Source organism: Anomaloglossus baeobatrachus, chromosome 3 (assembly GCF_048569485.1).
Source record: "Anomaloglossus baeobatrachus isolate aAnoBae1 chromosome 3, aAnoBae1.hap1, whole genome shotgun sequence".
Classification (NCBI taxonomy): Eukaryota; Metazoa; Chordata; class Amphibia; order Anura; family Aromobatidae; genus Anomaloglossus; species Anomaloglossus baeobatrachus.
The window spans coordinates 492943133-492963409 of record NC_134355.1 but is presented as its reverse complement, the minus strand read 5'-3'; positions in this window follow the sequence as shown (position 1 = coordinate 492963409).

The following is a 20277-nucleotide window of genomic DNA, read 5'->3' as shown; positions in this document are numbered from 1 at the left end:
CGTTGTTTTCTAGCCTGTGGTCTGTTGGAGGCCAAGACCACCGAGGGAATATTGGATGGTGAATTGATGTCACTGCATCGCATTGCCTATACTCACTGGAGACAAGCTAGAAGAGGAGATATTAGCTGCAGTGGATTGGGAACAGGATTAAGCATATATAGGGGGTATTATTAATATTACTATTATTGTTATGTGGAGAACTGTGGTGCCATCATATGGGGAATTGAACTGTTTAGTAGAGTTGAGCGCGGTTCGTGGTTCGTGGTTCTCCAGTTCGCGGCTCGAGTGATTTTGGGGCATGTTCTAGATCGAACTAGAACTCGAGCTTTTTGCAAAAGCTCGGTAGTTCTAGAAACGTTCGAGAACGGTTCTAGCAGCCAAAAAACAGCTAAATCATAGCTTGGTTTCTGCTGTAATAGTGTAAGTCACTCTGTGAATCAAACTATTATCACATTTCAGTGTATAGTGTGCGTGAACAGCGCCTTCAGATCACTGCTGTTTCTATAATGGCGATCGCCATTTTTTTTTTTTTTTTTTCTTGTCTTCCTTCCCTAAGCGCGCGCGTCTTGTGGGGCGGGCCAGCATGTCAGCCAATCCCAGACACACACACAGCTAAGTGGACTTTGAGCCAGAGAAGCAACGGCATGTGTGATAGGATCTGCATGTCACATGTCCCTGCATTATAAAACCGGACATTTTCTTCACGGACGCCATTATCTGCCTTCTGCGTCTTTGGTGTCAGACATCACTGTCGCAGCTCCGTCTTCCTGAGTCCTATAGCCGATACAGCTGTATGCGCTGCATACACAGCGTTAGACAGCTTAGGGAGAGCACTTTATAGCAGTCCTTTTAAGGGCTCCAACCGGCAGGGTCAGAGAGCCATAGGTGACAGGTCCTGCAAACAGCAACAGCGTCTGTGTAGCCCAGGTCAGGGATTTCCTACCTGCATTTCACCATTAGGAGGGAATAGAAAGGCAGTCTTCCATTCCTCTACCCAGAGCACCACAATCCTGCCACTGTACCCTCTTGTCCTCTGCACACTCCAACTGATAACTAAGCCATTATACTAGCAAACACTCAGTGTACCTAGTGGCATCCTATACGTGGCTATTGGACTTTGCTATAGTCCCACTAGTGCAAAGACATTTGCAGAGCGCGTCTGCCTGCGTTGCACACTACAACTCATTCTAACCAAGCCATTATACTAGCAAACACTCAGTGTACCTAGTGGCATCCTATACGTGGCTATTGGACTTTGCTATAGTCCCACTAGTGCAAAGACATTTGCAGAGCGCGTCTGCCTGCGTTGCACACTACAACTCATTCTAACCAAGCCATTATACTAGCAAACACTCAGTGTACCTAGTGGCATCCTATACGTGGCTATTGGACTTTGCTATAGTCCCACTAGTGCAAAGACATTTGCAGAGCGCGTCTGCCTGCGTTGCACACTACAACTCATTCTAACCAAGCCATTATACTAGCAAACACTCAGTGTACCTAGTGGCATCCTATACGTGGCTATTGGACTTTGCTATAGTCCCACTAGTGCAAAGACATTTGCAGAGCGCGTCTGCCTGCGTTGCACACTACAACTCATTCTAACCAAGCCATTATACTAGCAAACACTCAGTGTACCTAGTGGCATCCTATACGTGGCTATTGGACTTTGCTATAGTCCCACTAGTGCAAAGACATTTGCAGAGCGCGTCTGCCTGCGTTGCACACTACAACTCATTCTAACCAAGCCATTATACTAGCAAACACTCAGTGTACCTAGTGGCATCCTATACGTGGCTATTGGACTTTGCTATAGTCCCACTAGTGCAAAGACATTTGCAGAGCGCGTCTGCCTGCGTTGCACACTACAACTCATTCTAACCAAGCCATTATACTAGCAAACACTCAGTGTACCTAGTGGCATCCTATACGTGGCTATTGGACTTTGCTATAGTCCCACTAGTGCAAAGACATTTGCAGAGCGCGTCTGCCTGCGTTGCACACTACAACTCATTCTAACCAAGCCATTATACTAGCAAACACTCAGTGTACCTAGTGGCATCCTATACGTGGCTATTGGACTTTGCTATAGTCCCACTAGTGCAAAGACATTTGCAGAGCGCGTCTGCCTGCGTTGCACACTACAACTCATTCTAACCAAGCCATTATACTAGCAAACACTCAGTGTACCTAGTGGCATCCTATACGTGGCTATTGGACTTTGCTATAGTCCCACTAGTGCAAAGACATTTGCAGAGCGCGTCTGCCTGCGTTGCACACTACAACTCATTCTAACCAAGCCATTATACTAGCAAACACTCAGTGTACCTAGTGGCATCCTATACGTGGCTATTGGACTTTGCTATAGTCCCACTAGTGCAAAGACATTTGCAGAGCGCGTCTGCCTGCGTTGCACACTACAACTCATTCTAACCAAGCCATTATACTAGCAAACACTCAGTGTACCTAGTGGCATCCTATACGTGGCTATTGGACTTTGCTATAGTCCCACTAGTGCAAAGACATTTGCAGAGCGCGTCTGCCTGCGTTGCACACTACAACTCATTCTAACCAAGCCATTATACTAGCAAACACTCAGTGTACCTAGTGGCATCCTATACGTGGCTATTGGACTTTGCTATAGTCCCACTAGTGCAAAGACATTTGCAGAGCGCGTCTGCCTGCGTTGCACACTACAACTCATTCTAACCAAGCCATTATACTAGCAAACACTCAGTGTACCTAGTGGCATCCTATACGTGGCTATTGGACTTTGCTATAGTCCCACTAGTGCAAAGACATTTGCAGAGCGCGTCTGCCTGCGTTGCACACTACAACTCATTCTAACCAAGCCATTATACTAGCAAACACTCAGTGTACCTAGTGGCATCCTATACGTGGCTATTGGACTTTGCTATAGTCCCACTAGTGCAAAGACATTTGCAGCACGTCTGCCTGCGTTGCACACTCCAACTAATTATAACTAAGTTGCATTGTCAGGGATATTTATTCTTTATTATTCTGCTGTTAATAAAGCTAGACCACCACTGCAATCTTCACCACCTCTCAATTTTTACTACCACATTTTCAGTCCACAATCTTGTCGCAATCAACATGAGTGGCAAAATGACAGATGCTGGTGGAAAGGGGAAGAGGCGTGGTGGAAAAGGCAAAAAAGGTTTTGTCCGTGGGGAAGGTGGCAAAGCTCCATTATCATCTGCTGAAGATAGACCATCTACCAGCAAAAGTAAGATGTCTACTACTTACCGTGGACAATCCGATGTGCTCCCTTTTTTACGGACACGAACAACAGGAAGAAAGGTAGATGATGGGCAAAAAAGGAAAATGCTTGAATGGATCTCAAGTGGTCCAACAAGTGCCCTCTCAGCCACTTCAAGTACCGCATCCAAAAAACACCAGTCCTCTGAGTTGTCATCCCAATCACACTTGATTTCTCCCAGCTCTGAAGTCTCCATCAGCCCTGCACAGTATGGTGGAACTGAGATGGCTGAGTCTGCAGAGCTGTTCAGTCACACTATAGCCTGGGAATCAGAGGTCTGCTCCCAAGCTACAGTGAGTACAGAACAGGAAATGGTCTGCAGTGATGCCCAGAACCTTTGTGACTCAGATTCAGGCCGTGAGGACCAAGTTTCTGAGCATAATGTTGACCCTTTGTCACAAACTGTAACACCTGTGGTTATAGACAATGAGGAACATACTGATGAAGATGAGACGCAGATACCCGATTGGGATGACAACTTAAATATTCCGTCAGGGCAAGAAGAGGCTCGGTCTGAGGGGGAGGGGAGTGCAAACACAACAATTGATGATGACGTTCTAGATCCCACCTACTGTCAACCCCCAGTCAGGCACTCGAGGAGGTCAACAGAGGCGGTGGAGGAGGATGCAACCGACGACGAAGTTACCTTGCGCCTTCCTGGACAGAGTCGGAGCACTGGTAGCACGTCTACAACTGCATCCTCAGCCACCACTCTGCCTATGAGCATTATTCGGGGTGGATCAACAGGTCGCATGGCCTCTAAGCCTTGCCTAGCCTGGTCCTTTTTTCACATCGAAAAAGATCGCCCAACTCATGTGATATGTAACATTTGTCATGATTCTCTTAGTAGAGGTCAAAAGCTCAGCAGTTTGACAACTTCTTCCATGAATCGTCACATGAATAAATATCATAAGTCCCGGTGGGAAGCTCACCGTGCTGCAATGCGGCCTAGCGGAGCGAACCATCCACCGCCCGCCCCTTCCACTGCATCCGCGCGCTCTTCATCTTCTAGGACTGTGGGGACAGCTGCCACACCTGTTTTTCCACGCAAAACTTCCACCACTGTAACCGCAACAGGCAGTTTGCTTGTAAGGTCGTCAGTTGGTTTGGAAGGGGAAACAAGTGAGTGTGTACAGCTCTCTCAGACATCGATAGCACCAACGTTGGATGAAGGCAACATCATGTCTCCGCCTGCACTTTCCTCACAAACCTGCATTTTTCCAGGGACACCCTACTCAACACCGTCTACACACAGCAGCCAGATCTCTGTCCCTCAGATGTGGTCAAATAAAAGGCCACTTCCTCCGACCCATGACAAAGCTAAGAGGTTGACTCTATCCCTCTGTAAGCTGTTGGCTACCGAAATGCTGCCTTTCCGCCTAGTGGACACACAGGATTTTAGAGACCTTATGTCTGTCGCTGTGCCCCAGTACCAGATGCCTAGTCGCCACTACTTCTCTAAGAAAGGTGTGCCCGCGCTACACCAGCATGTCGCACACAACATCACCGCTTCCTTGAGAAACTCTGTGTGTGAACGGGTGCATTTCACCACCGATACTTGGACCAGTAAGCATGGACAGGGACGTTACATGTCGCTGACTGGGCACTGGGTAACTATGGTGATAGATGGTGAAGGGTCTGCTGCACAAGTCTTGCCGTCCCCACGACTTGTGTGTCAATCCTCTGTCTGTCCAAGTTCCGCCACTGCTTCTGCATCCTCCACCTCATCTGGGTCCTCCACCTCCGCCCCAAGCCTGCCTGGTCAGGCCACCAGCGTTCTCACTGCGCAGAAGGAATCACGCACCCCTCATTACTATGCTGGCAGCAGAGCGCAACGGCATCAGGCGGTCTTTAGCTTGACATGTCTTGGTAATAAGAGTCACACAGCTGAGGAGTTGTGGTCAGCTTTGCGGTCCGAGTTTAATAAATGGTTGTCTCCACTCAAACTGCAGCCTGGTAAGGCCGTGTGCGACAATGCTGCAAACCTGGGTGCGGCACTTCGCCTGGGCAAGGTGACACACGTACCTTGTATGGCTCACGTGTTGAACCTTGTCGTGCAGCAATTTTTAACACACTATCCCGGCCTAGATGGCCTTCTGAACAGGGCACGAAAACTGTCAGCTCACTTCCGCCGTTCAAGCGCCGCAGCAGAGCGACTTGCATCGCTCCAGAAGTCTTTCGGCCTGCCGGTTCATCGCCTGAAATGCGATGTGGCGACACGCTGGAATTCAACTCTCCACATGTTACAGCGACTGTGGCAGCACCGCAGAGCCCTGGTGCAATACGTCATGACGTATAGCCTGGGCCAACGAGATGCAGAGGTGGGGCAGATCACCCTGATGGAGTGGTCTCAGATCAAGGACCTATGCACCCTTCTGCACAGTTTCGACATGGCGACGAATATGTTTAGCTCTGACAATGCCATTATCAGCATGACGATTCCAGTCATTTACATGCTGGAGCACACGCTAAACACTATTCGGAGTCAGGGGGTGGGACAACATGAAGGGGAGGAACTACAGGAGGATTCATATGCGCAAGGGACAACAACATCACGAAGGTCCAGACGTTCATCATCACCAACGCAGCAGGCATGGGACCATGGGGGACAGGGATCGACAAGGGCGCATAGTAGCAGGCGAAATGTTGAGCAAGGTGCAGGAGAACATGAAGAAATGGAGGACGAACTGTCCATGGACATGGAAGACTCAGCGGATGAGGGAGACCTTGGTCAAATTTCAGTTGAAAGAGGTTGGGGTCAGATGTCAGAGGAAGAAAGAACGGGTAGCACCTCTATGCCACAAACACAGCATGGACTTGGTCCGCATGGCTGCGCAAGACACATGAGTGCCTTTTTGTTGCACTACCTCCAACATGACAGTCGTATTGTCAAAATTAGAAGTGATGATGACTACTGGATTGCCACACTATTAGATCCCCGGTACAAGTCCAAATTTTGTGACATAATTCCAGCCATAGAAAGGGACGCACGTATGCAGGAGTATCAGCAGAAGCTGTTACTAGATCTTAGCTCGGCTTTTCCACCAAACAACCGTGCAGGTGCAGGGAGTGAATCTCCCAGTTGTAACTTGACAAACATGGGACGGTCTCGTCATCTTCAACAGTCTACCCGTACCAGTAGGACCTTTTCTGGTGCCGGTAACAGCAATTTTATGGAATCTTTTCATAATTTTTTTAGACCCTCTTTTGCAAGGCCACCAGAGACAACAAGTCTGACACATAGTCAACGGCTGGAGAGGATGATACAGGAGTATCTCCAAATGAACATCGATGCCATGACTGTGCAACTGGAGCCTTGCTCCTTTTGGGCTTCAAACCTACAAAAATGGCCAGAGCTCGCAACTTACGCCTTGGAGATTTTGTCGTGTCCAGCTGCCAGCGTTGTCTCTGAACGTGTATTCAGTGCTGCTGGGTGTGTGCTGACAGATAAGCGCACGCGTCTGTCCAGTGACAATGTGGACAGACTGACGTTCATCAAAATGAACAAGTCATGGATCCAGAAGGAATTTACTACCCCTGTGTCATCCTGGGGAGAGTAAATGCTTGTGGATTTGGAATGTGCTTGATGCAAATCAAAACATCCTGTTTGCAACTAGGGCCCAAGTGCTGCCACTGATGGGGTGGGTGTCTGTGTGGCCCAATTTTTGGAAAAAAGGGAGACTCCGCTTGGAGTAACCCTTGCTTGCTGTGTTTTTAAAAGAAGCCAAGATGAACAGAGCTGGGATCAGGAAAGACTTTGCTACCTACCCCGGTGTCATCCTGGGGACGGCTAAGAATAGCGTATTTTTGAATGTGCTTGATGCAAATCAAAACATCCTGTTTGCAACTAGGGCCCAAGTGCTGCCACTGATGGGGTGGGTGTCTGTGTGGCCCAATTTTTGGAAAAAAGGGAGACTCCGCTTGGAGTAACCCTTGCTTACATTGTTTTTAAAAGAAGCCAAGATGAACAAGTCATGGGTCAGCAAAGACTTTGCTACCTACCCCGGTGTCATCCTGGGGACGGCTAAGAATAGCGTATTTTTGAATGTGCTTGATGCAAATCAAAACATCCTGTTTGCAACTAGGGCCCAAGTGCTGCCACTGATGGGGTGGGTGTCTGTGTGGCCCAATTTTTGGAAAAAAGGGAGACTCCGCTTGGAGTAACCCTTGCTTGCTGTGTTTTTAAAAGAAGCCAAGATGAACAGAGCTGGGATCAGGAAAGACTTTGCTACCTACCCCGGTGTCATCCTGGGGACGGCTAAGAATAGCGTATTTTTGAATGTGCTTGATGCAAATCAAAACATCCTGTTTGCAACTAGGGCCCAAGTGCTGCCACTGATGGGGTGGGTGTCTGTGTGGCCCAATTTTTGGAAAAAAGGGAGACTCCGCTTGGAGTAACCCTTGCTTGCTGTGTTTTTAAAAGAAGCCAAGATGAACAGAGCTGGGATCAGGAAAGACTTTGCTACCTACCCCGGTGTCATCCTGGGGACGGATAAGAATGGCGTATTTTTGAATGTGCTTGATGCAAATCAAAACATCCTGTTTGCAACTAGGGCCCAAGTGCTGCCACTGATGGGGTGGGTGTCTGTGTGGCCCAATTTTTGGAAAAAAGGGAGACTCCGCTTGGAGTAACCCTTGCTTACATTGTTTTTAAAAGAAGCCAAGATGAACAAGTCATGGGTCAGCAAAGACTTTGCTACCTACCCCGGTGTCATCCTGGGGACGGCTAAGAATAGCGTATTTTTGAATGTGCTTGATGCAAATCAAAACATCCTGTTTGCAACTAGGGCCCAAGTGCTGCCACTGATGGGGTGGGTGTCTGTGTGGCCCAATTTTTGGAAAAAAGGGAGACTCCGCTTGGAGTAACCCTTGCTTGCTGTGTTTTTAAAAGAAGCCAAGATGAACAGAGCTGGGATCAGGAAAGACTTTGCTACCTACCCCGGTGTCATCCTGGGGACGGATAAGAATGGCGTATTTTTGAATGTGCTTGATGCAAATCAAAACATCCTGTTTGCAACTAGGGCCCAAGTGCTGCCACTGATGGGGTGGGTGTCTGTGTGGCCCAATTTTTGGAAAAAAGGGAGACTCCGCTTGGAGTAACCCTTGCTTGCTGTGTTTTTAAAAGAAGCCAAGATGAACAGAGCTGGGATCAGGAAAGACTTTGCTACCTACCCCGGTGTCATCCTGGGGACGGATAAGAATGGCGTATTTTTGAATGTGCTTGATGCAAATCTAGCTGTGAAGTGTACAACTGGGGCACAACTGCTGCCACTGAATGGGTGGGTGTGTGTGGGGCCCAATTTTTGGAAAAAAGGGGAGACTCCGCTTGGAGTAACCCTTGCTTACATTGTTTTTAAAAGAAGCCAAGATGAACAAGTCATGGGTCAGCAAAGACTTTGCTACCTACCCCAGTGTCATCCTGGGGACGGCTAAGAATAGCGTATTTTTGAATGTGCTTGATGCAAATCAAAACATCCTGTTTGCAACTAGGGCCCAAGTGCTGCCACTGATGGGGTGGGTGTCTGTGTGGCCCAATTTTTGGAAAAAAGGGAGACTCCGCTTGGAGTAACCCTTGCTTGCTGTGTTTTTAAAAGAAGCCAAGATGAACAGAGCTGGGATCAGGAAAGACTTTGCTACCTACCCCGGTGTCATCCTGGGGACGGCTAAGAATAGCGTATTTTTGAATGTGCTTGATGCAAATCAAAACATCCTGTTTGCAACTAGGGCCCAAGTGCTGCCACTGATGGGGTGGGTGTCTGTGTGGCCCAATTTTTGGAAAAAAGGGAGACTCCGCTTGGAGTAACCCTTGCTTGCTGTGTTTTTAAAAGAAGCCAAGATGAACAGAGCTGGGATCAGGAAAGACTTTGCTACCTACCCCGGTGTCATCCTGGGGACGGCTAAGAATAGCGTATTTTTGAATGTGCTTGATGCAAATCAAAACATCCTGTTTGCAACTAGGGCCCAAGTGCTGCCACTGATGTGGTGGGTGTCTGTGTGGCCCAATTTTTGGAAAAAAGGGAGACTCCGCTTGGAGTAACCCTTGCTTGCTGTGTTTTTAAAAGAAGCCAAGATGAACAGAGCTGGGATCAGGAAAGACTTTGCTACCTACCCCGGTGTCATCCTGGGGACGGATAAGAATGGCGTATTTTTGAATGTGCTTGATGCAAATCTAGCTGTGAAGTGTACAACTGGGGCACAACTGCTGCCACTGAATGGGTGGGTGTGTGTGGGGCCCAATTTTTGGAAAAAAGGGGAGACTCCGCTTGGAGTAACCCTTGCTTACATTGTTTTTAAAAGAAGCCAAGATGAACAAGTCATGGGTCAGCAAAGACTTTGCTACCTACCCCAGTGTCATCCTGGGGACGGCTAAGAATAGCGTATTTTTGAATGTGCTTGATGCAAATCAAAACATCCTGTTTGCAACTAGGGCCCAAGTGCTGCCACTGATGGGGTGGGTGTCTGTGTGGCCCAATTTTTGGAAAAAAGGGAGACTCCGCTTGGAGTAACCCTTGCTTGCTGTGTTTTTAAAAGAAGCCAAGATGAACAGAGCTGGGATCAGGAAAGACTTTGCTACCTACCCCGGTGTCATCCTGGGGACGGCTAAGAATAGCGTATTTTTGAATGTGCTTGATGCAAATCAAAACATCCTGTTTGCAACTAGGGCCCAAGTGCTGCCACTGATGGGGTGGGTGTCTGTGTGGCCCAATTTTTGGAAAAAAGGGAGACTCCGCTTGGAGTAACCCTTGCTTGCTGTGTTTTTAAAAGAAGCCAAGATGAACAGAGCTGGGATCAGGAAAGACTTTGCTACCTACCCCGGTGTCATCCTGGGGACGGCTAAGAATAGCGTATTTTTGAATGTGCTTGATGCAAATCAAAACATCCTGTTTGCAACTAGGGCCCAAGTGCTGCCACTGATGGGGTGGGTGTCTGTGTGGCCCAATTTTTGGAAAAAAGGGAGACTCCGCTTGGAGTAACCCTTGCTTGCTGTGTTTTTAAAAGAAGCCAAGATGAACAGAGCTGGGATCAGGAAAGACTTTGCTACCTACCCCGGTGTCATCCTGTGGACGGCTAAGAATAGCGTATTTTTGAATGTGCTTGATGCAAATCAAAACATCCTGTTTGCAACTAGGGCCCAAGTGCTGCCACTGATGGGGTGGGTGTCTGTGTGGCCCAATTTTTGGAAAAAAGGGAGACTCCGCTTGGAGTAACCCTTGCTTGCTGTGTTTTTAAAAGAAGCCAAGATGAACAGAGCTGGGATCAGGAAAGACTTTGCTACCTACCCCGGTGTCATCCTGGGGACGGCTAAGAATAGCGTATTTTTGAATGTGCTTGATGCAAATCAAAACATCCTGTTTGCAACTAGGGCCCAAGTGCTGCCACTGATGGGGTGGGTGTCTGTGTGGCCCAATTTTTGGAAAAAAGGGAGACTCCGCTTGGAGTAACCCTTGCTTGCTGTGTTTTTAAAAGAAGCCAAGATGAACAGAGCTGGGATCAGGAAAGACTTTGCTACCTACCCCGGTGTCATCCTGTGGACGGCTAAGAATAGCGTATTTTTGAATGTGCTTGATGCAAATCAAAACATCCTGTTTGCAACTAGGGCCCAAGTGCTGCCACTGATGGGGTGGGTGTCTGTGTGGCCCAATTTTTGGAAAAAAGGGAGACTCCGCTTGGAGTAACCCTTGCTTGCTGTGTTTTTAAAAGAAGCCAAGATGAACAGAGCTGGGATCAGGAAAGACTTTGCTACCTACCCCGGTGTCATCCTGGGGACGGCTAAGAATAGCGTATTTTTGAATGTGCTTGATGCAAATCAAAACATCCTGTTTGCAACTAGGGCCCAAGTGCTGCCACTGATGGGGTGGGTGTCTGTGTGGCCCAATTTTTGGAAAAAAGGGAGACTCCGCTTGGAGTAACCCTTGCTTGCTGTGTTTTTAAAAGAAGCCAAGATGAACAGAGCTGGGATCAGGAAAGACTTTGCTACCTACCCCGGTGTCATCCTGGGGACGGCTAAGAATAGCGTATTTTTGAATGTGCTTGATGCAAATCAAAACATCCTGTTTGCAACTAGGGCCCAAGTGCTGCCACTGATGGGGTGGGTGTCTGTGTGGCCCAATTTTTGGAAAAAAGGGAGACTCCGCTTGGAGTAACCCTTGCTTACATTGTTTTTAAAAGAAGCCAAGATGAACAAGTCATGGGTCAGCAAAGACTTTGCTACCTACCCCGGTGTCATCCTGGGGACGGCTAAGAATAGCGTATTTTTGAATGTGCTTGATGCAAATCAAAACATCCTGTTTGCAACTAGGGCCCAAGTGCTGCCACTGATGTGGTGGGTGTCTGTGTGGCCCAATTTTTGGAAAAAAGGGAGACTCCGCTTGGAGTAACCCTTGCTTGCTGTGTTTTTAAAAGAAGCCAAGATGAACAGAGCTGGGATCAGGAAAGACTTTGCTACCTACCCCGGTGTCATCCTGGGGACGGATAAGAATGGCGTATTTTTGAATGTGCTTGATGCAAATCTAGCTGTGAAGTGTACAACTGGGGCACAACTGCTGCCACTGAATGGGTGGGTGTGTGTGGGGCCCAATTTTTGGAAAAAAGGGGAGACTCCGCTTGGAGTAACCCTTGCTTACATTGTTTTTAAAAGAAGCCAAGATGAACAAGTCATGGGTCAGCAAAGACTTTGCTACCTACCCCAGTGTCATCCTGGGGACGGCTAAGAATAGCGTATTTTTGAATGTGCTTGATGCAAATCAAAACATCCTGTTTGCAACTAGGGCCCAAGTGCTGCCACTGATGGGGTGGGTGTCTGTGTGGCCCAATTTTTGGAAAAAAGGGAGACTCCGCTTGGAGTAACCCTTGCTTGCTGTGTTTTTAAAAGAAGCCAAGATGAACAGAGCTGGGATCAGGAAAGACTTTGCTACCTACCCCGGTGTCATCCTGTGGACGGCTAAGAATAGCGTATTTTTGAATGTGCTTGATGCAAATCAAAACATCCTGTTTGCAACTAGGGCCCAAGTGCTGCCACTGATGGGGTGGGTGTCTGTGTGGCCCAATTTTTGGAAAAAAGGGAGACTCCGCTTGGAGTAACCCTTGCTTGCTGTGTTTTTAAAAGAAGCCAAGATGAACAGAGCTGGGATCAGGAAAGACTTTGCTACCTACCCCGGTGTCATCCTGGGGACGGTTAAGAATAGCGTATTTTTGAATGTGCTTGATGCAAATCAAAACATCCTGTTTGCAACTAGGGCCCAAGTGCTGCCACTGATGGGGTGGGTGTCTGTGTGGCCCAATTTTTGGAAAAAAGGGAGACTCCGCTTGGAGTAACCCTTGCTTGCTGTGTTTTTAAAAGAAGCCAAGATGAACAGAGCTGGGATCAGGAAAGACTTTGCTACCTACCCCGGTGTCATCCTGGGGACGGATAAGAATGGCGTATTTTTGAATGTGCTTGATGCAAATCTAGCTGTGAAGTGTACAACTGGGGCACAACTGCTGCCACTGAAGGGGTGGGTGTGTGGGGCCCAATTTTTGGAAAAAAGGGAGACTCCGCTTGGAGTCACCTTGCGGTGTTTTACATGACTTTAGAAGGGCGTGCCATGCCTATATCTGTGTGTCCTCCTCTTTTTCCTTGTCCAGCTGTTTTGTTTTCGCATGAGTACATGTCCTTGTCACTTTCCCATGTGTTTGTGTTGTGTTGTGAGTTGTTTGTCACCTTTTGGACACCTTTGAGGGTGTTTTCTAGGTGTTTTACTGTGTTTGTGATTGCCTGCCATTGTTTCCTATGGGCTCGAGTTCGGTTCGTCGAACGTTCGACGAGCCGAACTCGAGCCAGACCCCCCGTTCGGCGAACCGCCTCGAGCCGAACCGGGACCGGTTCGCTCATCTCTACTGTTTAGGTTATTGCATCAGTAAGATTGCTATGGAGGCATTATATTGAGATGTAAGGTCTTCATACTGTATATAGGGGACTCTGGGTGAATTAGAAAATGTAAAACCAGATGTGTGGGACATCATACCACATATAGTAATCTGATTAAAATATGAAACTATATACAAGAGCTGTGGAGGCCTCCATAAGGTTTATAGAGAGCTGTGAAGGCCCCAAAATGTTTATAGGTTTAAGAGGCTTTAGACTGTATATAGGGAGGAGTGGGACCATTGCACTGTATAGAGGGAGCTGTGGAGCCATCATACAGTGTATGGGAAGTTGTGGGAGACATCAAACTGTATAGAGGAAGCTGTACAACCATTATACTGTATATAGACAGCTGTGTTGTCATATTATAGGGAATTGTATGGATGTCATACTTTATACTTGAGGCTTTGAGGTCATCATACTGTATATAATAGCAGTGGAGCCAGCATACTTTATATAGGGAGCTGTGTAGGACATCATATTGTATATACGGAGTGAAAGGAACTGTGTATCCTTATGTATAGGAGATACCATATGGAAAGTGTTGCAATGGCAGCATTATGTTTTGAATAGGGACCATTATACTATGCAGTGGTGGAAATACTGCAGGTGCAGCTTCATCGGGCGGGACCCAGAGGCACAGGAGGGCCCATGCAGGGCGGTTAGTAATGAGGGCAATCTGGCAAGTTGTTTGGAGCCGGAGGCTCCATAGGGCCCATAGCCATATTGCCCTCATCTATCATAAGTGGTGTGCTTGGCAGGGAGTGATCCTGCTGATCTGCTGCACAGTGCAGGCAGCAGAGCTGCAGGAATCCATCAATGTGGCTAGAATGTAGTTGCTCCTGTGAGATGATGATGTCACCAGAAGGGGTGGGGCTTCCTCCTCCAGCACAGAGCTGATCACTGTTCAGCATGTGCTGTGGCTGCAGTGGAGATCCTGAAGCTGGAGAGGACTACACTGAGAGGACTGTGGGGCTGCACCATAGAGTGATGGGCTTCATTCATTGGACTAAGGGGGAGTAATGTGAGGGTGTGTTTTTTTTTAGGGGGCACAGGATAACTGAATGTTCCTGCAGGGGGCTGCATGTTGAAGTATTGCAAAGAGCAGGTGCTGCATATTGGGGGATTGTACAGGGAAGGGGGTGATTTTTACATATGTGTGACTGAATGGGGAAAGGGGTGATATGGAGCTGCATGTTGGGGGTTGTGCAGGAAAAGGGGGATGTTACTCACTTGGGGAAACATGGGGGATGTTAAAGTTGTGGTTCTGCGTGCTGGGAAGCTGTGTGCTGGGGGCTGAGTGTGGAAGGGTTAGGTTTACTTACAGTTAGGTCCAGAAATATTTGGACAGTGACACAATTTTCGCGAGTTGGGCTCTGCATGCCACCACATTGGATTTGAAATGAAACCTCTACAACAGAATTCAAGTGCAGATTGTAATGTTTAATTTGAAGCTTTGAACAAAAATATCTAATAGAAATTGTAGGAATTGTACACATTTCTTTACAAACACTCCACATTTTAGGAGGTCAAAAGTAATTGGACAAATAAACCAAACCCAAACAAAATATTTGTATTTTCAATATTTTGTTTCGAATCCTTTGGTGGCAATCACTGCCTTAAGTCTGGAACCCATGGACATCACCAAACGCTGGTTTTCCTCCTTCTTAATGCTTTGCCAGGCCTTAACAGCCGCAGCCTTCAGGTCTTGCTTGTTTGTGGGTCTTTCCGTCTTAAGTCTGGATTTGAGCAAGTGAAATGCATGCTCAATTGGGTTAAGATCAGGTGATTGACTTGGCCATTGCAGAATGTTCCACTTTTTTGCACTCATGAACTCCTGGGTAGCTTTGGCTGTATGCTTGGGGTCATTGTCCATCTGTACTATGAAGCGCCGTCCGATCAACTTTGCGGCATTTGGCTGAATCTGGGCTGAAAGTATATCCCGGTACACTTCAGAATTCATCCGGCTACTCTTGTCTGCTGTTATGTCATCAATATACACAAGTGACCCAGTGCCATTGAAAGCCATGCATGCCCATGCCATCACGTTGCCTCCACCATGTTTTACAGAGGATGGGGTGTGCCTTGGATCATGTGCCGTTCCCTTTCTTCTCCAAACTTTTTTCTTCCCATCATTCTGGTACAGGTTGATCTTTGTCTCATCTGTCCATAGAATTCTTTTCCAGAACTGAGCTGGCTTCATGAGGTGTTTTTCAGCAAATTTAACTCTGGCCTGTCTATTTTTGGAATTGATGAATGGTTTGCATCTAGATGTGAACCCTTTGTATTTACTTTCATGGAGTCTTCTCTTTACTGTTGACTTAGAGACAGATACACCTACTTCACTGAGAGTGTTCTGGACTTCAGTTGATGTTGTGAACGGGTTCTTCTTCACCAAAAAAAGTATGCAGCGATCATCCACCACTGTTGTCATCCGTGGACGCCCAGGCCTTTTTGAGTTCCCAAGCTCACCAGTCAATTCCTTTTTTCTCAGAATGTACCCGACTGTTGATTTTGCTACTCCAAGCATGTCTGCTATCTCTCTGATGGATTGTTTCTTTTTTTTCAGCCTCAGGATGTTCTGCTTCACCTCAATTGAGAGTTCCTTAGACCGCATGTTGTCTGGTCACAGCAACAGCTTCCAAATGCAAAACCACACACCTGTAATCAACCCCAGACCTTTTAACTACTTCATTGATTACAGGTTAACGAGGGAGACACCTTCAGAGTTAATTGCAGCCCTTAGAGTCCCTTGTCCAATTACTTTTGGTCCCTTGAAAAAGAGGAGGCTATGCATTACAGAGCTATGATTCCTAAACCCTTTCTCCGATTTGGATGTGAAAACTCTCATATTGCAGCTGGGAGTGTGCACTTTCAGCCCATATTATATATACAATTGTATTTCTGAACATGTTTTTGTAAACAGCTAAAATAACAAAACTTGTGTCACTGTCCAAATATTTCTGGACCTAACTGTATGTGGAGTTAAAAGCTGGAGGGCTGCATAAGGAAGGGGTTATGTTATGCGTGGGGTCTGTGTGTTGGGGAGGCTGCATGGGGAAGGGTTAAGGTACTTGTTTTTGGGCTGAGTGGGGAAGTGGGTGATGTTACATATGTGGGGAAGAGGGTGATTTTGTTTACTTTGTTTAAGGTGGATGCCATCTATGTGGGGAAGCAGATGATGTGGGGAAGGGGATGATGGTATGCATTTGGGGAAGAGGTGATGGCACATATGTGGGTAAGGGAGTGATCTTTCATATGTGGGGAAGGGGGTAATGTTATGTATGTGGCACAAAGCCTCAAAAAGTTAATTGGGGGAGAGTCACAGAGACTGATTAATTTATATTTATTTGGCAGCAGAGATTATAGTTAATGAGGGGTACAGTGTCGGTTCATTTATCACTTTACAGTATATTGTGAACACTGCATGGTTAGTTCTATAAAATAATGTTGCTGTACATATTTATATTCAGGGGCACAGTGTGTTTTTTTTTCTTATTGAGGAGTCAAATCTATGTATACAATATATATGACCTTGCTATTTTCAAGGCTGCGGTGATTAGTGTGACAAAACGGGTTGTGGCCGGAATTGGTAAACATGAAGGTCTGATCAGATGGAGAAGAAACAACAGAAAACTAATCAGATGAGACATCAGCGGTAAGAAACATTATGAAAATATTTACACTGTACTGTATGACTTGGAGTAATGCAGTTATTTGTTAAATCCCTTAGGCCACATTCTCATATTCATGTGACATTTCTGTGTGGTGCCAAATTTTTTTATCAGTTGGCACACAGACTCCTAGCGTTTCATAGATTCATTCACATATATGTGAAAATCACAGATCCGAGAATGACATCTGTGAGACTCAGAGTATGTTCTGTTCTCATCCGATTATGAGGAATAGGACATATCAACTGGGTCTGTGCGCTGTCCAAGAAAAAAAAGTCAGGCAGCACACTGACACTGCACAAGGATGCAGGAATGTAACCTTATTATGTATAGCACTATCCAAAATATTTAGTGTACTCACTCTGTAAAGCGCCATCCTGTTTATATTGGACCATGATGAAGGAATAAGCTGAAATACGTAGTCCGGTGCATTGTGACCTCTTTCTATATGTTTTTCTACCCTGTGATGTGGAATGCTAAAAAAAAAAAAAAAAATTAATGAAAGTTTGAAATAATGGAATGTTTTTTACTTGAAGACAAAGAATATTTTTATATGTTTTTCGCTGGATCTTGTTGTTTTCCTTCTTTCCTGATTCTGGATTGTGTGGCTGACTCCCACCCTGTTTCCCTGCGGGTATCTTCTAATATTGGAAAGCGCTCAACTGGCCTCCATGGACACCAGTAAACTGGCTAATAAATATTTTTTCACTATCCATTAGTATTTAGTGTACTTGTTGGGGGAGACCTCCGTGTCTCTCTCAGGGTCACGGAGCTGGATTTCAAATCAGAACTTCGCAGATGTATATGAATCAGAAAAATGACCACACAGAGAAATGTGTCTCTATTTGGGAGAAGTGAAGGTCTTCTGCCAGTGTATTCAAAAGTATAACATTTTATACAGCTTTTTGGACAGTCCTGTAAAACAACATTCCTTTAAGTCATTCAGATGTGTCTGGGAACAGACGAAAGTCTATTCAAGAATATTGCTTAATCATGAGTCTAACCGGTTTTCCAAGAACCTGTTCTAAATGTCAGTTTACTTATTTATGTATTACTTATTTATCTACAAACTCATTACTTAGCCCTAAGCATAGTTTGTTTACATATACAATCCTTGCAACATTTCAGTCAGATATATGTAGAAAGCAATGCATAAAACGTTCAAAATACAGATGAATCTTATTATATTATAATATTATTATACTGGACAAACAATTCATAGCCTAGGCCTTCACATACTCACTATGTACAGCACAGTCCTTAATTACATAGCTTCCCCTTTCAATATGTATAACACCAAGGCCTCCATTAGAAAAGAAGCTTTACCATATTTCATCAACAGTCATGTCATTTTATATATAACAAGTGAGGATGCTATGAAATAAAGACAGAAAACGGCCATTCATAGCATAAGCGCACATTCAAATATTTATGAAAATATTATGAGATTTTATTGAATCCATAGAAAAAAATAGTTTAAGAGCTTTACCCATTTATTATAATTGCGGATATTTTCCCATTTTCTTTGACCTTTCCGGACTGTTTTTGCCACTGTACAGGTGGCAACTAATGTTGTCATATGAAATCAAAATCATCTGATACACCATTGTTAATTACAATTTTGAATGGAAACTCCAAAACATGCAATATACCAAAAAACAGAGTTATATTCCAAGAATGTGAATAAAAGATTATCTTTATTGACCAATCATTATAAGTCCAATATATAAAGGTAACGACAACATAGAGAGGGGAAGATAAAATGAAGGGAAATGGACAAGCATGTACCACGGGATACAGAGGGAAATCTTGGAGCACAGATCAATGTGAATGTATATATTGCACAGGCCCATAGAAAAGGGGGTTGGAAAAAAGTGCAGGGTGCAATAAATATAAAAAATAACAAGATAACCGATATGTAAGGGATGGTCTAATCGTAACAAATGAGGGCACTATGTAATATATATGTTTAAAAATACCTTATATATCCATATTTGTAGATTTGTCGCCATAAAAGGAGGTGGTCCCTGGCACAATTTCTTGTATAGGGGCCCCAAGCTGTCAGTGTCCATCCCTGATACTATGTTTAGCAGAGTTATGGGGAATGATAATGTGCATAGGGGAAACTGGGCATCATACTGTGTATGAGAGCTATGGTACCATCCTACTCTGGAAAGGGGCAATTGGAGCATCATACTGGTTATGAGATGCTGCATGGGCAATCATACTGTGTATAGCTGACAGTGGATCCCAGCATACTGTGTATGGGTAGCTGTGGGGGTCATCTTACTGTGTATGGAATGCTGGGGAGTCCATCCTACTTTGTGGTGAGCTATAAAGGCATCATACTGTGTGATGGGAATGTGGTGGTCATCATACTGCATTTGCGTGGCTGTTGGGCATCATTTCAATGAGGAAACATTTTCATTGTAGCAAAGTGCAGGGGTATTAATATTATAAGAAAGCATGGAGATTATAGTTCATAAACGTGTCCATAACTGGATATGCTACGTTGATGATGTGTGGTTCATTTGGGAGGGAACTGTCACACAACTTAAAAATTTGATCAGTTGAATAATAATAATTTAAATATCAAATTAATGTATCAAAATGGAACAAAACTGAATTTTCTGGATATTGAAATTCAAAAAACTGAACGTGGATTCCTGGAGACTACAATATATTGTAAGCCAACTGTGACAAATTCCTTCTTGCAGGTAGATTCTGCACACCCAACAGGCAACATCTGTGAGATACCTACAAGTCAATTTCTGAGGTTAAGAGGATATGTTCCTCAGAGGAAAAATTGTGCACACAGTCAAGAGATTTGTACAATCGGTATGGGGAAAGTCTTTATAGCCAAAGAATAATACGTCAAGGTTTTAAATAAGCATGTAAATCATCAAGAAATGATCTATTATATAAACCAGAAATTCCTCGAGCAACCAAAGTTGATGACACAGTAAGATTGATTAATACATTTAACAGACAATGAAAGAATTTTTCAGCTATTATAAAAAGCACTGGAATATTTTGTTCACCAATCCGATCCTTAAGAACATCCTACCTTCTAGACCAATGATCACATCTAGGAGGGCTAAGAACCTCAAAGACACCCTGGTAAGAAGCCACTATCAGGCTAACCCTACAAAAACTACAATATGAAAATCAGTGTTTCCTTCTATGCAAAACCTGTAAAGCATGTCAAAACTTAATAAAAATCAAATAATTTCTAATTCAGATTTAAGCAGAACATATAAGATCACTCATAATTTGACATATACATCAAAAGGAGTTGTATATTATGCTGTCTGCCCATGTAAAAAAAAATCTGCGTGGGCATGAATACCCGTGAACTTAAAGTAAGGGTACGAGAACACGTCAGTGATTTAGATTAAGCCAAAACAGCAGATGATTAT